This window comes from Dermacentor variabilis, chromosome 1 (assembly GCF_050947875.1).
Source record: "Dermacentor variabilis isolate Ectoservices chromosome 1, ASM5094787v1, whole genome shotgun sequence".
Taxonomy (NCBI): domain Eukaryota; kingdom Metazoa; phylum Arthropoda; class Arachnida; order Ixodida; family Ixodidae; genus Dermacentor; species Dermacentor variabilis.
This window is the reverse complement of record NC_134568.1, coordinates 17355629-17373387: the sequence shown is the minus strand read 5'-3', so window position 1 is coordinate 17373387 and position 17759 is coordinate 17355629. Positions and strand designations below refer to the sequence as shown.

General features: G+C 47.8%; 1 protein-coding gene across 2 annotated transcripts in view; it reads left to right on the top strand.

Annotated features, from left to right (window-relative positions):
- The first annotated feature begins 425 nt into the window (after positions 1-425).
- Positions 426-17759, top strand: part of LOC142575591 (rap guanine nucleotide exchange factor 2-like) — a 716743-nt gene continuing 699409 nt past the window's right edge. The window contains exon 1 of one of the 2 annotated variants that reach the window (XM_075685076.1): positions 426-630. The gene's annotated coding sequence lies outside the window, so the exon portion shown is untranslated. The remainder of the gene's footprint in view (positions 631-17759) is intronic. The other variant, XM_075685111.1, reaches the window with a different exon arrangement.

The following is a 17759-nucleotide window of genomic DNA, read 5'->3' as shown; positions in this document are numbered from 1 at the left end:
TCACGTTCCATAATAGACTCTCACAGTTATAGGGTATCTCGATAATGCTGGACATCTAGGTATCCCCTATACTGTTTGAGCACATATGACGCCACCTGATAACGGCGACGGCCTTTTGTCGCGCGATTTTCGGCATTTGTTGCAAGAGTAAATTTTGAACTTCACGCTTTGAGCCGCTCGAGCGGCAAGCCAGTAGCAATTGTGAAGCTTGAACAGACCGCAGATATCCCGCAGATGCGAGTGCAGCACTGCGAAGCGCATGCGAAACGCAAGCGAGCGAGACCGACGCTCCTAGGGGCAGCACCTAGGGAGAACTGGAGACGCTAGGTATTGCGGGGAAAAGCGGGCGGGCTGCGCACGCCGCCAAGCGAAGCCAGGCGGCGAAGCCCGTCGGAGAGGTTGGAGCGCGGCACAACCAACGGCGAGGGAAACAGCCACCTTTGCGGGACGGTCCAGTGTGTGCCCACCGCGGTCCCATGCGCTTGGCGCCACCGTCGCTCGGCGGCTTTTTCGTTTGAACGGCCCGGCGTGTGCGCCCCCGTGAGCGCGTGTGGTGCGTCGAGTGTTGTGTGTGCGCGCGCGTGTGGAAGAGAGGCCTCTGCGGACTTACCTGCGCGTTGGAAAAGTCGGGTAAGTTTTTCGTCAGTCATCTGCCTCTCGTGGCGCTGTTTCCATTAATTTCAATGAACGGGCGAGCTTTGAAGGCGTCCTGTGCGTCGGGCTTGAGCGTCGCCGATCGCCGTTCGGGACGGTTGTGTTTGTACAAAGGCGCCCCAGCGCTCCCTCTCTCCAGGGCCCTCCGTTCCTTCGCAGCGCGTCGTTTCCCTTTCCCTCTCCATTTCTGCCCGCGGACCACCTGCTCAGGTAAATGCAGCCGGCTTTTCTCCGAGCGCAAATCGAGAATATTTATGGTGAGCCGTTGTGGCGGCGGCTGCGACGGCGTCTCCTTTCGACGACTGCGAGAATCCTCGCAATCGCGCGGCATGCGCTCGCTACAGCGATGTATGTTACGTATACAGGAGGTCAACCAGCGCGCACACGCGCGAGAATCCTTGTGTTGCCGGCTATGCGACTCGGAAGTCCACAAAGGAAAACGACCAGAACGGTTGCCGGCCGATCCAGGGCGGACATAAAGAGAGGCTCGCGCGATACGCGCGGCTGCAATAGAGATCGTCGGTTAGTTTTCGCAGCTTGTAACATGGTCCGTGAATATTCAAATTCGAACCTGGCGAAACGAGAGGAGCTGCGATTCGATATGAGCAGGGAAAAACGGTCGCTGAGCGGCATGCGTGAATCTCACGCGGATCGTGTATCTGGCGCTTTTTGCGGACCTTTCTCACTCGTCGAGCGATATATTTTCCCTTCCGTAATGCGCTGGAGGCTTTCAAAACTCGCCCTCTAGGTAGCGAAGCTTTCACTGCACTGCTTATCGTCATTTTACCATTTCCACTTGTCGGAAAAACTCGCAGAGCGCATGCTTCTGCTCTTTGAAGTGAACGTCCAATGTTCACTTCAGGGAGCAGCGACACTTGCGCAGAAGAGGGCGAACTCCAATCGCTGGTTACTGAGCGCGATTCCCAACAATTTAGTCTGTTTAACTATGCTTATTCAGTGGTGGCTCAGCCACTGCAACTACGTCCTGCTGAATGTGGTTGTTATTAGGCTAACTTGGGTGGTACCTTGCCTTTAATCTAGCTCTCTCTCGATCTCGTATTATCAGGAGGAGCTAAAAAAGCGGGCGTAACATATATTCGGCTGCTGATTAAAACTAACATACAGTTGTCTCTTAACTTTGTACTTATCGTTGTTTAAGCTATCCTCAAGGTCAAGCAACATTGCTCAGACATTCAGTGAAATTATGATTGACATATATATATATATATATATATATATATATATATATATATATATATATATATACGCGCTTCCTATCGCAGGGAGCTCACTATCTATGGTTGAGATGCAAGGTAGATCGTTGCATCACAACCACGCAAAATTTAGTTGTTGACGTGACGTTTACGGTGTCTCAGCTGAGAGGGTTGAAGACGTATACTGAGCGACGTGTACTGGACGTCTTGTGACTACGACGCCGACTGCACATTCATGAAGCGTGTTATCATCGATGAACAAGGGCTGCGCTTTACCTCTCACTCTATTTTTTCTGTTTTTTTTTTGTTCAGATTTCCGTGCCAGCTTGCTTGCTTGCTTCGAAGCATCTTTCCAAGCAAGCGTTCGCTTATGCACCTAGCAGTGACGCGTTATTCAGCTAGTGGCCTGGGTGTAACGTGCCCGGAATGCTTCGCAGATATACGTATAACAAACTCGCACTGTCGCAATTTTTTTTTTTAATTCTGACGTACAAAATATAAGCAGGATAAACAATCGGCCCCTGTTGCACTACTTCTGTGCGGTACACAACTGCGAGGAAACAATTCGAAGCCACGAGATAGAGAAATGCGTAGTCAGCTTTGCAACATACTAACTTGCCGGCGATCGAAAGAGTAAGGTGTCAAGTCCACAAGTGCCGAAGTAGCATTTCATAATTCGTAAGAGACGGATTTCAGGCGCCGTTCGCGGGCAAGTGCCCGTTTATGGCGTATGTGCCCATAGACGTCCCTTTCCCTCCCAAACAGCGCCTAAGTTTACTCTACTGCGAATTAATACATTTGTGAGACATTGTACAGATATGTGCAGTGACTACACATATGTGCAGTGATAGCCTTAGCTTGCCTAATTTTTTTTGCAAGCAAAGGCGGTAAATTTCACTAAAAGCCCCTGAGCTCACCGTTCACAAGGCATGAGGACACCTCAAGAGAAAGCCTGTTGCACACATTTACTTGTTTTGTGGTAACCATCGCAAAAAAATAAATAAATAAATAAACGAAATAAAATGAATCTGCAATGCGGCGCTTCGCAGTGATTCATGGATGCATGTTCTCTGCCAGTTTGCTTACTCTCTTTGCAAAGTTTTAGGACTTGCAGAAGGCGAAAGACAAAGATGTATTACTCCTCATCGCGCGAGAATAGATACGTGCACACAGTAGAAAAGTTATGCGCGTGACTATGTGTGTTTGCACGTATGTGTGTTGTCCTTGCGCAGCCAACGTCACATATGTTTTTTTTTTTTGTCCCTTTCAGTATGACAGTAGCTAGCCTGCTTCTCGTTGTCGTGAGAGTCTAGTTGTTTTTATGTATACGACAACAACAACATGTTACAGGTAGAGTGCACGAATCTGTGCAGGGGTATAGAGCTGGAGCTTACCTAGAGCCTTGTGGTTCGCGTCCACCCACACGTCATTATAATTACAGCACACTTTCCAGATGACCTTTTATGTGAAGTTGCTGACAAGAGTTATATATATATAGCCTTGTTGCGTGCATTGGCAACGAGAGCACTTTCGTTCACGAATATTGTCTTTCCAATACGAGTCACGGTCCGCTTCTCTCCATATGAATGGGCACCCCAGCTGATTGCGGTATAGCGAATGAGGTGATATAGAATGCACGGGTCAGCAACAAACAGTTCTTACGGAAGGAAGACTCTGTGAGTTAATGGCCGCAAGCTATTTGTCATGGATGGGAATGAGTCGCGCTTTGCGTGCACTCCGAATGAAAGCGGCGCTCGGAAATTACATCCATGCAGTATATAGCCGAGGGCTGCGCGATATAATTGCGAAGGCCGCTTGGTGTTCGCAGACATGCACCCGAGCTGCAGTTTTGCGCTTGGGTGCACGTTCGGATTTCGCTGCAATTGAAATTCGACAGCAGCCAGGAATGAAACCGGCGTTTCGCGCCCGGTGTCGGTATATGCGTCGCGGTCGTTGAACCACCGCGGCGGGTATTTCAGGGCTTACGAAACTTGCAATGGAACTCGGAGCGCGCATTGGGTGCGTTATAGTTGCACGGACGAACGAAAGAAAAAAAAAACAACTAGGAGGGAGCTTTACGTATAACAAAATTGAAGCCAAGAAAAAGTTCAGCCCAACGTGTGATCATGTCGCGGTAAGCTTTACATAGTGTCTACCGCCGCCGCACTTAATTAGCGCACGCTCTTCGGGGAAAAAAAAGAAAGAAAGAAAGAAAGACGACGGGTGCGACAGCTACGTGCGGCCGCCGCACTCGCACATTTACAAAGAAGACCACAAATGGATACGTAGCAATAAAATGACTGAATTCGCACAAACGTGTCGGGAGAAAATGTGTGAAAGGCGGTTGGTAAGGCACCCCAACAAGTGCTACAGGGAACCAAGTATACACTGAGCCGAGTCTGCCGAGCACAGGGTCACGTGTTATAGACATACTTTTTGAGAGAGATAGAGAGAGTAAGAGAGAGAGAGAAAGAAATGAAAGGGATAGGCTCCACAGGGAGTTGGCTTGCAAAGCCTGGCCGTGTTTACCTAATGCTCCCTCCTAGTTTATTTCGTTCCTCCACGGTTACAGCGACACTAAAGAGAAAATTAAGGTGAGCCGTATTATAAGATTGCTACTTTTGTTCAATGAAAAACAAACGCTCTCTTATATACCGTAAGGGGAGGCGTGATGAGCCAGAAATGCCGAAAAACGAAAGAGGGTCGTTAGGAAGCCTTGAAGTGCCCGCACTAGCAAGCAGTGACGTCATGGACATTGACGGCGTCTGGTCCGGTCCAGTTAAATCTTATATCGGCAGTGATGGACTACGTCGTATTCTAAACGAGGCAAGAACTGAAGCTAGCAAGTTTCAGGAACCTTTACTGCTGCACAACGTTTCAAATCCGTGACGTGCCGACGTCGCACTTCCCGTGCGAAATGTGAAAAACTGGAAGCTTGGTATTAGTTCTCTCTTCTATTAATCGACGCGCAATTAACAAAAATGACACTTTGAAAGAGTACAATTTCATGTATAAACTGACTTAGTGGTTCTCTCTAGCGCCCCTGAGTTGTGGGTGTGTAGTCTACGAGGCTATATGTCAGCGAGAACATGCGCTACGAGGTGATGATAAGAACGATCATTTCTCATGGCATCCACTTTGAAACGGGGCGGCTAGAAATAGTCACTTAGCCTACTTGAGGTAATCAGGTTTTTACTACATTTATTGCCGTCTAACATTTTGCGCATCTCACCCTGACCTTCTGTCGATTAATTAAAACATATCTCTAAATAGTACAGTTGCATATGCCTGTAACGACTCCTGCTCGATCGATTTCTTCTTTGTTATTTTTAAACCAATACTCCAAGCGTCTCTTGCTTAGCACGACCGCTGACTATAGTTTATGCACACATCCTCTTTTAATCCCAGCTCTTCTGGAAGGCAGACGTTCCTTACAGTTTCTGCACCAGCTGTGAATATCTTGACATTCCACTATGCATGTATACGATGTACTGGGTCCTCCCCGGACATTTGCTGCAGCAAATGAGGCCAGACGCGCTAAAGCGCCCTCAAGAGCTTGTGCAGGGAACATTGCATGGCTATGGCCACCGCAGGCTATGTGATCATCTAAAGAAGGGCTGGTTTCGGGTGTTTCCGCCCGCTGTTTCCCAGACGTCGAAGGATCGCGCCTGCAAGTGTAGGCGTCGCTCCGCCGGGCGTCGATCAAGTTGGCTGCGCAACGTGCGATGGCATGCTTCGCCGTTGACGCGTGAAAACACCGCGCGTGTCACAATCACAACGCATTTTCATGTTTCTCGTGTGGCAGTAATACCCGAGGTGCATGGGTTGCGTGCCGAGCATTCAGACGCGGGCCGGAAGTGCCGGAGTTGCTTCACGGGGCACACATGCGCGGGGCTGGGAACGCGGTCCAGGCCGCTCGCATCGACGTCGCCGTGTTTGCGTGGTCAATGCCGGCGTCCCCTCAATTACAACGCGGCCAGTTCCCGTGGCTGTTTACTTTGTCCCGTCGCATACGCTTGGCTGAGGCGCACAGGGACGATGGTCACGCAGGCGGTCGGAGTTATTGAACGGCGTAGACGGAACACTGAGCGCATGTAAGGGGACGCTGCAGGTATCCGTCGTGGCGCCGAAAGGCCAGGAGAACTGAAGCTCGCTGAGGTTCGAAAGATGTCGTAATTTTCGCTAGTTATAGGTACTATACCAGGGTCCTTCCTGGTACACTAATGACACGCACACTGCCGGCGAAACGTGTTAAACGCTTCGAATCCTATTATGTGATGCTGTTTACAGTCGCACTTAATATGTGCTAGCTGTAGTAATTGTTTGTAGAATTAGACTAAGGCAAGACACTGAATCAGTTTAGACGGTTAAAGCGTTCTTCGAAAACTCTGTTGTCGTTAATTTTCAAATAATGGGTTGATTATTAGAAAAGAAAGGCCATAGTTTCCGTTTTTGAATTTCGCGCCCAATCCCCAACCCGGGTGCGTCGCTGTGACGTCACGGATGGCAAGACATAGTTTTTTTTTTTGTATTTAGGCCGCGTTGGCTCAACAAATGTTCCAGAAACTCGCAATTTGCAATGTTTGGCTCATTTAGAACACAACGAAGTCCGTCTTCACCTGTAAACAATTAACTAAGCCCTAAAAGGCGCCGTCAAAATTCATGACATCTCTGCGAGCAGGTGCGGGAACTTCAAGGAGCCACTCGTCTTTTGTTATTGCGATTTTTTTGTGGCTCACCAAGCGTCTTATCGAGGTAAGAGAGGTATTTCTGATATTGTAGGAGGATAATTTATCGATAAAGAAGGAATCATTTCCTTCTTTAGTGTCCCTTAAATTTTTGACCTCCCAAAGCAGCTGCACAGTGAGCCAGTGAGCCAGTATATGCAACAGAGGGCTCCCGAATGGTATCGAATCCTCAGCGAATTTTAACGGGTACCTAGGTACCCGAGCGCTTTTCCACTCTGACCCCATATGTGCCCATGTATTATACTATCATTGCTACTGCGTATGGCTATGGCGTATTGCTATCTGCTTACAAAAGTAGCCAACTGCAAATGCGCTGTGGCGTCTAATCTCGCACACTCCTTGAGGGTACTAATTTTGGAATGTATAACACTGAAAAAAAAATCTAATAGCACTGTTTCCGCTTTGCATTAAGGGTGCAAAGAGGCTACGCGGACAAAACCGAAAGGGAGTTAGTAGACGGTGGTGAATGCTCCTCGGGTAACGATTTCGCTACACCGGCTATATACGACGAAGACTAGATACGACGACCACTTCGGGCCCGAAGCACCATTTCAAAACGTGTGCCCCTCTCCCTACGCCCTCTTTCTTTAATGAGCAAAATCAACACACGAACTCAGCACAGGACGTGTGCTCATTGCATTGGTGGCGATTTCGTTGGTTAAATATACGCGTTCCCACCAAGTATTTCCCTATTTGCGACTCTGTACTCCTACACCGCATCTTATCCTTTTGCAGCCGGCAAGAGCCGGTAAAAGTTGCGTTCGCTCATACAAAACGAGACACCGCTTTTTTTTTTTATAATTTAGAAACAACTAAATGTTAGAGTGACGTTGGCACGTCTCCGCCTGCTCAGAACTGAGCTCAGGTCGTTAAAGAAAGTATGGGGTTTTAGGTGCCAAAACCACGATCTGATGAAGAACAGCAGATTGGGGCCAGTTGGTGTTTTTACATCATGTTTAAATACAGCGCTAAAATGGGGCACACGCAGCGGATGGGGGACACACAGTGCCGTCTGTGTCCCATATTCCTTTCTGTTATCTGGTGTACGTTGTTACCGCTGTTTTTAAACATCACGATCTGATCATGAGGCACGCCCTAGTGGAGGAGGGGACTCCGGAAGTTTGGACCACCTGGGGTTCTTTAACGTGCACCTAAATCTAAGCACACGGGTGTTTTCGCATTGCGCCCCCATCGAAATGCGGTCGCCGAGGCCGGGGTTCGATCTCGCGACCTCTTGCTCAGCAGGGCAACACCATAGCCACTAAGCAACCTCAGCGGGTGAGCTCAGGTGGATTGCTCTGTGTACTCGAAGAGCAATTAGGTCTATCTAAAGGTGGAGAGTTTTCCCTTGTTTGTCTCGAATGTACTCCGATCGATATATCCCCTACCCCAGTCTCTTATAAACAACAACAACAACAACAACAACAACAACAACAACAACAACAACAACAACAACAACAACAACAACAACAACATAATAATAATAATAATAATAATAATAATAATAATAATAATAATAATAATCTTTATTACAAATAATGAAATTGTACATATGATTTTGCTAATAATAATAATAATAATAATAATAATAACGTTTCACAGCAGTAGGTGTTCCGTGTCGTGGCTTCAAACACGGTGCCCTGATTGCGACCATTGCTTGTTGGGTCACAAGGTGTACGTTGCGGCGTGTATGCCTATCTTTGTTTATTCGCGGCCGCATATGAAGAACCAACAGCTGGGTTATCTATTGTAATGGCGCGTCAAACATAGTATATATATAGACCGCACGTGAACTAAGATAACCGTTAGTTCTGGCCACATTCGTTTTAGGTGTCGTGAACTATACGTTCTTGACAATACGCCTTCCAAATAAGTTACCCGGGGTCACAGGAGATGCAGGAGATTGCCGGTTTGTTTTTTCTTGTTCTGTTTTTAAAGATGTTACTGTCCACCCCACAGGGTGCTTCTTACAAAGTTCCCAACCAAGTCACGGTGCTTGTCCGCCGTGCGCGATCAAAACTCAATTCCGCACTGCGGAGGCATCGCATGACATCACACGCCCGCATTTCGACAGGGGCGGAGCGCGAAAGCGCTCGCGCACCGCGCCTTGGGTGCACTTCGAAGAACACCAGGTGGTCTGAATTAATCCTACGGCGTCCTTCACAAGCACTTGGTTGCTTTGAAACTCCATCCCTGATTGACCTTGCACAGCGTCTCCTGCTTTCGCGGCCTCAAACAATGTTTACGAGACCGTATGATAGAAAATGCGTAGTTGCGCGTTGATTCCGTGGCGATCCACGGGCTTTGACTTACAATGTGGCACGTGGGAATAGGAACATGCGGCAAGGCGACGTGCCCCGCGGCAAGCGCTCAAGTTCGACAAGAGGGAAGGGCGCATGGTTCGCCGGTGATGCGTGTTTTCCTCCTCCGATTCAGGGCTACCGTTCGGCGGCACTCAAGCGGTCCGCCCCCGATGAAAAGGTTCGACGGGACGGGGGGGTGGAGGGGGGGGAGGGGGTAGTCTATTGCCAGTATGTTGCCAGTGCAGGCCCAGCGCTGACTGCTGTGTAACGCGCCGCAAGCTTATTTCCAGCTATAGTCTTGCCATCGTGTAATCTAGTCGTTCTCAAACTTTTGAGAACGAGTATTCCTTCCGCATTAGAATAGCCGACAGCACTGCTTGCGACAACTGTATGCGGCTGCGAGGAGACGATCGAGCACCTCCTTTGTGATTGTCCCCGTTACAACGTGTCACGGCAACGGACAATTGCCACGAGAAAGTCGAGGAAGCGTACCCAACAAGCGCAAATCTTCTTGTAACTCAGGAGGTCCTCAATGATATGGTTCACTGAACCAATGGAAAGGGCGAGTGTTGTTGCGATCTCGAGCTGCTTGATGCTGCGATTGCCCCGAATCAACTCGTCGACCTGATATTGATGATCCTCATCAGAGGCCGTTGCGGGCCGTCCACTTCGGTCCTGACTCTGGAGATTTTGTGCGGCTGGATTTTGGTCTTTCACAGTCCTTGCCCACCTCTACACAGTGCTGACGTCAACACAGGCATCCTCGTAAACTGCAGTCAGGTGGCGATGAATGGTGATATGCGCGCAACCTGCCGCAGTCAGAAATTCAAGTACAACCCGCTGTTTCAACCGGACGTCACCACTGGATGCCATGTATTGCTCGATTACTCTGGAACAAGAAGAGATGGGAAGGTGAAGCAAGTGAAATTCTATAGCTTAAGCTTCAGGGTGCATTAATGACAAAGAGTTCAAAATCTTTGCATTACTAGTGGCAAAGTAGTGGGCTTGGAAACATCACTTTTTAATCACACTTATATATATCATCATCATCATTATCATCATCATCATCATTATCAGCCTCATTACGCCCACTGCAGGGCAAAGGCCTCTCCCATACTTCTCCAAGTACCCCGGTCATGTACTAATTGTGGCCATGTTGTCCCTGCAAACTTCTTAATCTCATCCGCCCACCTAACTTTCTGCCGCCCTCTGCTACGCTTCCCTTCCCTTGGAATCCAGTCCGTAACCCTTAATGACCATCGGTTATCTTCCCTCCTCATTACATGTCCAGCCCACGCCCCCCATTTCTTTTTCTTGATTTCAACTAAGATATCAGTAACTCGCGTTTGTTCCCTCACCCAATCTGCTCTCTTCTTATCCCCTAACGTTACACCTATCATTCTTCTTGCCATAGCTCGTTGCGTCGTCCTCAATTTAAGTAGAACCCTTTTCGTAAGCCTCCAGGTTTCTGCCCCGTATAGGTGAGTACTGGTAAGACACAGCTATTATATACTTTTCTCTTGAGGGATAATGGCAACCTGCTGTTCATGATCTGAGAATGCCTGCCAAATGCACACACACACACACACACACACACACACACACACACACACACACACACACACACACACACACACACACACACACATATATATATATATATATATATATATATATATATATATATATATATATATATATATATATATATATATAGAGAGAGAGAGAGAGAGAGAGAGAGAGAGTAAGCGATGGAAGAGAGGTTAGCCAGAGGTTAACCAAGGACCAAGGTAAGGCAGATAGAGCAACCAGAGTAACTGTCCGGTTAGATACTCTGCACTGGGAGAACGGGTCTAGAAAAGACGAATAGTACATTTCGCTCATGCATATATATATTATCAGTGAGAAAGTTCGTATTGCGTGCCTATAGAACTTGCTGACGATTATTTGTCTCCGAAGAAGGGCATTCTCAGGCACAAATATGACTTAAATTTAACCGTTCAAATGCAACCTTATTTGTTTTTGTGTCTACAATTTTGTCAGAAACCGGTGCCGAGAACGAGGCTTCGCATAGGTCGTCGTGAATGCCTTACCGTATACGTCCCGCTCACTCTTTTGGTAAAGGGGGGTCGTGAGTGGAAAATCTCTGTATAAAGCATATAGTCCGCACGGACGCCCGTGAACGTCTCCAAGAATCCCTGAATGGCCGTTAAACGTAGCTTGAGAAACACTATCTTATTACATTTATCCTATTGAAGCGGTTGAACAACGCATGCTATCGAGAATAACTAAATTCACTTGCGCTGGCTGTTTCTTGCAGTTAAGACATTGAAAGTAAGAGCCGCAGTCGCATGTGGCATACCTCGAGAATAAAATTACGCTGCAGCATTTACCATGGCCCAGATTTACGTTTTTCGTCAACGACAATGTCATCGATTTCAGTCGGAAAGACAAGCATTATCTATCGCATTGCGACGACTGGAAAATCGACCGTTGTCCGTGCAAGTGCTACTTGACCGTCCCCATCGCTCGTCGGCCCACAAAGCTGTGAAGGCACTTTTGTCTTTTTAGAGGGCGACTGGCTTAAGACCGACTGGACTTACCAGGCCCTCCGCATGCGTGCGCGAGCTCACCGCGTTCTTCTCCGCCCCCTCCCTCTCTCTATCTATCTCGTCTTTATATTCCCTCTTTCCCGATCCCAAAGTAGGGTAGCCAACCAGACGCATTTCTCGTTAACATCCCTGCCTTCTCCCTTTCTTTCATCCTCCTCCTCCTCCTCCTCCTCCTCCTCCTCGTCAGTGAGAACTGGACCGGAATAATATAACGATTATATTCCAAAGCTATTCCTTTTCGCTCTTCGTCATTGGTCAAACGACGCTCCGCCCACGTTATCACAGGAATGGGCCGACTGTGAACGGTTGACGATAAAGTAATAGAATCGAGTGAAAGAAATCTGTGCGTTGTTCTTCTTCGTGTTGGTGGAGGTGGGGATGTTGCCACAGGCGAGGTTAGTCTTGCAAACCTGGCCAGCCATTGCTCCGCCTGTGCGTTATACCAATCAATTAACCGTCTTTTGCAACGATCCATTCAATTTTCCTTTATTAAAAAAAAATATCGTCTGTCACATCGAGTGATGCGGCAGCGTCCAAGCCAATGATGAAGGACGATATAGAATGGAGAATTGATTGAATTGTTGCGGGACACGGTCCCTATTTTCTGTCGCGGTACTGCGGTACAGCGTTTTTTTGCATAGTATACACAGCACGAGCCATATTTTCACCGCACTTGAATAACAAGTGAACACTTTAATTACAAATGTTCCGTTTCTTGCCTCATATAATGAACGAGACTCGTTCCGAGGTGGTGTTAGCGATAATGATACACTTCTCTCATAATTGTCCAGCATCGGGATTGGCTGCAATTTGAACTTACGAACAATTCCCACGTGATAGCTTTTTGTGAATACAGACCACTGGCCTTCCTTGCGGGGAACACCTTGAGCGCTTCTTTTCCTCTCTTGCTTCGTAGCGTGACAGATGTACGGAAGATACCTTGTTTTGAGACAATAGTTGCCAACATTTCTAACTTCATCAGAATAGACAACCAACTCACACACACACTGAAACAACATTCATCCAGCAACAACATACCAGCATCCGACAACAGCAGCCCTGCTGTTGGAGTTCGTGGCTGTGAGCTCCAGATAAGATCAGCAGTATGCGCGGGCGAATGTAAAAGAAGAAAGGAAAGAACACGTACTCCCTGAAGGCCGTTTTTCGTTCTTACGTGCTTTTCTCCTGCGGGATCACGTGCATCCATTGCTGCGTGGGGATCAAACCTGAGGCAACGTCGGTGCTTGAAATACGACAACGCGAACGTTGTACGCAATTTCTTCCCTGCAAAAGGCCCGCGCGCACAAAGAAATACGTCCATAAAAGCATGAGAAACACAGGCCACAGTACTAAGAAGATAAGCTGCGTATGACTCCCAATGGGCAAACTGATAAGCTAGATATTAGTCACGTCAAAGTCAGCTCAAAGCTTAGGCACACATGCCTGGGTCCGCGTCCGAGTCGGTGAGCACCTTCCACCAAGACGGCGGAGCGAAACACATTCGCTGCACCCAATTGTGGCTCCTGCACAGTGCTCTTGCACAGTGCTCTTGCTCTGTGCACTGCACGGTGACCCTGCGTCCTCGGGGATACTCCTTTCCCGGGTATCTTATGCAGTCACGTGGTTGCGTGTTTTCTTTGACACAGTCACAGTTTCCGACAGACAAAAAAAAAAAAATCTAGTTGCACGCAATAGCCTATATATGTAGTGAAATTCTACCACGCAGGCTCGTAGACGGTGTATACACCTCCGGAAATGGTGAAGGTGATTAATACAGCTTCGTTGCCAAACTGGAAAGCGAGTCACCGCCGTCTACTTTAGGTATTAACGCGAGTACACTATATGGCCTGGCGAATTTATATTTGTACTCACGACAATGTAACACAAGTATATCGTGTAAGTTGGGAGAATACGGTGACGGTTCGGTAATGGGGGTTCGGTAACGTTTAGTTGGAAGTCAGCGCTCTTTTTCACTCTGCCCGTGCCTCATTTTGCCGCGCGCGCTGTGAACAACATCGAAATGTATGCCACAAAAGCGCACCTCCACATCTCGTTGGCCGCGTAGATGCTGCGGCGATCATTCGCATTGCTGGTCCTGAAATGTGTTACCGTTGACAGAACGAGGGCCCTTACGTTCACCTTTTTTTTCCTTAATGCTCGCCGTTGGCACAGCAACCTATTTGGTCCGACTGGCTCGTGTTCCTGCCTGCGATAAGCACGCAGGCACACAACGCACACGCAAAGACCCCTTTTCCGCGGGCGTCGCGCGCGCTTTAGCTCTTTCAGCGGCGCACGGCAGGGACAGCTGCACCCGTTCGCGATGCTGCACCTGAGTGAAATGCAGTGAAAAAAGAGCAGCAAAGGGCAGCTGCGAGGCGGAGATACATAGTTACAGAAAGCTTGCGTTCGTGTGTCGTTGAGCCGTTTATATATGCGCGCGCGCTTCTGCTGCTGTGCTCGTTCCGTCGACGAGCATGGTGCATGGACTTGTTCAATTGACGAGTGTGTGGTAGTATTAGGGGTTTCCTAGGGCGCTTACGGAAAAGGAATTCTTAGATGAACGGGGGCACGAATCATCATTGATGTCCATGTAGTGTGCCGAACAGTGTTCGTTCTCGCTCGAATTGCCGCGCGACTGGCCGCTCGAGGCACTTTGTGTCTATTCGCGGGCTTCTTTCACGCCCGGAAAAAAACACTTCTATGTAGCGTGCATTGAGCAACAGAAAGCTGCATCGGGAGTTTTTCGTGTCACTCTACAATTTTCTCATCGACACTTTTCATCTAACTATATTGTTTGAGAAGTTGATTAATTAATTATGACTAATTATCTAATTAGGTGGATTTAAACAAATTATTTGAGTATCTCCAAACGACGACCAACAAAATTAGCTTGGTTCTGTCCAGCTACGTGGCATTCGCATATTTTTAAACTGTGGCTAAAGTTACGGGAGACACGCTGTGGCAAGCAACTGTGGCAAGCTTATAAGACGTGCACACACTCACAGCTCTTGGCACTGCGCTCTAACAGTCTTGATCGCGTCAAAAGCGCAAGATGGCGTACATTTCGGGGCCCGTGTCTTGTATAGTTTATAGGGTTAACATACGTCACGGAGCGGCACCTGCAGTCGGCAGATGAATTCTGATCAAACCTTGTATTGCGCTGAAAACTCGTCTTCGTTCTTTTTTCTATTTTTTCATACGTACGCCTGGCACGATATGCGTAGCCTTCTCTAATGTGGTACAGAAGACCAAGGGCTTCGTTAAACTCCGCTCATAATCAGCGTAAAAGTCAGCAGTTCTAGCAGTTAGCAGGTTCGGACAATGCGGATTCATCAAACTGGTGTTCCACTCAGAAACACTGTCAATGCAGGTGAAAAGTGGGAACCGTGAGACATTATTTACGTGCGACCGCCTTTGTACTGCCACAGGCGCACGATCGAGGCATGGGTCCTGCATGTAATCGCCGTTTGCGAACTAATTGTTCAAGTGACACAAAAACGATGTGCCGTATACGTGCCACCAAGACGACTACGAATAGCCGTGCAAGCCGGCGCTCACAGTGCACCATCCTACAAATGTACCGAGATAAAAGCGCCTTTTCCTTGACAAAGCTAATTTCGCAAGCATGTTCGTGCTCTTAGACTCGGTGTTTTTTTTAGTACTTCAGGCGCAATTGTTTTATTTTTTTTCTCTCCGTAACGAGGTATCGCCGGCGCTACCTCAATGCGCCAATCTTTCCTTTAAATTTCTACGAATAACGAAAGAAATAATCGAAAAAACTGACGAAACTGGTACTTGTCATTATATGGCTCGATACCGATTCTACGCGCAGAGAACGTTCAACGGCTATATCCGTCGCCGCATATACGCACCCTTCACGGGGCAGACGCGAGAGCGCGATTACAGAGCTTCCAATGCAGATAGACTTGTGGTTCCCAGTGGGGCCTCCTGCCTTACCTTGTAGTGTTTTGCCACTGAAGCATGAGGCCATGCATCTTATCTAGTCATAATTTCACAAGAACTCGAAGCAGTCGTTCATCGCCTCTGGCCAATTCGAATTGAATTCTGGGGTTTTACGTGCCAAAACCACGATATGATTATGAGGCACGCCGTAGAAGTGGGCGACTCGGGATTAATTTTGACCACTCGGGGTTCTTTAACGTGCGCCTAATGCACGGTGGCCAATTTCGGAAGCAATGCGACCGTGGCTGCCGTCTAGACCCGCGCACACCATCGCCCTTTCGCGGCCCTATGCGCCAGTGACAGAAACGAATGGGTTGATAACGCCGGTGATGCTCAACGCAACGAATGGGATTAAAGTACACGCAGAAAGGTGAAAAGCGTGCTGAAAAATCTATGCCGCACTCACCACACATTATTTCTTGCAGTTTCGAGACGCCAACCAGTAAGACGTTGTCTTGGTACTTGACGTGCTCCAGGGACGTACAGAAGCTTATGCAGTCTATAAAACACTTTCTTTAGCGTTAGAAAGTTATTAAGGTCGTTGGAAGGATGACACGGAGAATCTTCCCTCTCGGGTTCACATTGAAATTTCACCAACCTTAAGTAGCACTATCTTTCCTGGTACGATGTGCCCCCTCCTTCCATTTTTAATTTTTCCGCCACCCCCCAGTTTACACCCTCCAAACGCATCACACAATCGTTGAGCATCCTGGAACACTATATATTCCGTTTCCTTTGTAATGGGGACCAAATGCAAAAACACTCGTGTAATTAGATTTAGGTGCACGTTAAAGAACCCCAAATGGCGAAAGTTAGTCCCTAGTCCGCGTGCTTCTGAAGACGCCCCTCATAATGATATCGCGGTTTTGGCCCGTAAAACCCCAGAATTATACGTTCCTTTGTAGTCAGCTGACGTTAAAAAGGCTGTTAAGCAGATACATAGCTCTCGTGGCCGGTCTGTGTTCGCGGTCACGTGCCCTACGCGTGCCTCTTATGACGGATAGGTAGTTCGCATTCTATGCGTGTCCTGGGTACCGCGTGAATAGGAACAGAAACGTGCGAACTATTGCGCCCCCTGATTGAGCCGGTCGCGTAAAACGAACACGACTGTTGCCACTCGACGCTTGCCTGCCTGCGATCTTGCGAGGGCACTTGCCTCATCATTTTCCGCTCTGCTGCGCAGCAGCCGATGTGCCAACCTGAGCAGTGCGAGGCGAAAAAACAAATAAAAGAGGTAAATGTTCTGACGCGATCGCTTATACCGCACCTGTCTGCACAAAAAGGAGCGAACACTTCGGCGCGTCACAGACCCACTGGGTAACAAAATTTGAGCCGTGAAATGCTTGCACTTATGTCGTCTTGAATTTTGGCAAAGTATAGTTGGAGTTAAGAAAGGCATGAAAGGCATGGCATGTTTCTAGTGGCGCATAATTTTTTTTTTTCGTCTTTATACAGTGATGGGCGTGGGTGAAACGGCTGATCGCACTTGTCCAATTTACAGTTATCCAACAGTGGCACGCGGCATACCCGTTCTCAGGTTATTCGAGTACTGAACACCACCACTACTTCCCCCTGTTCCCTCCCGCTCCTTACGCCTCCCCCTTAATAATCATATAGCGTCGTCGAGATTCAAGTTCTGTAAGCCTGCAGGAAAGATTGACAGCACGTAAATGCTTATGAGGAAAAGAGTAAAGCTATCATTCATTCATTCATTCATTCATTCATTCATTCATTCATTCATTCATTCATTCATTCATTCATTCATTCATTCATTCATTCGTCCCTATGGCTGGTCCTAAACGTGCACGCATAGGCAACCAGAACGGCTGCATCGAAGGCCCTTACATAGCGCCCCCTATTACAATTCGCGCAACGTTTCTGACGAAGCAAACACTCTTGACTGCATTTATTTGTTGTTTAATCTCGAGCATGCGTCCTTTACGCGCTGTATTCATGGCAAGGATTAACGTGATACCTAAATTATATGCTGGATTTGCAGCGAATATATTGGGTATTGTGTTAAAAATTATAGTTATTCATGAGGCAATAAAATCTTTGTCGAGCGCGATTCTCGACGCGGTTGTTCGTGCCTTCTTTGACAGGCATAATATGTCCCGCCATGCGAGGGTTTACGTGAAGCTGATTTGTTTTCTTCGAAAAGTAAGGACACGCATACATTTCTAGTGGATCGGTGGAAGACCGAACAAACCGCAAATGCCTGGCAATTAACGCCGGTGAGCAAGAGCATCTATATATTATACGGCC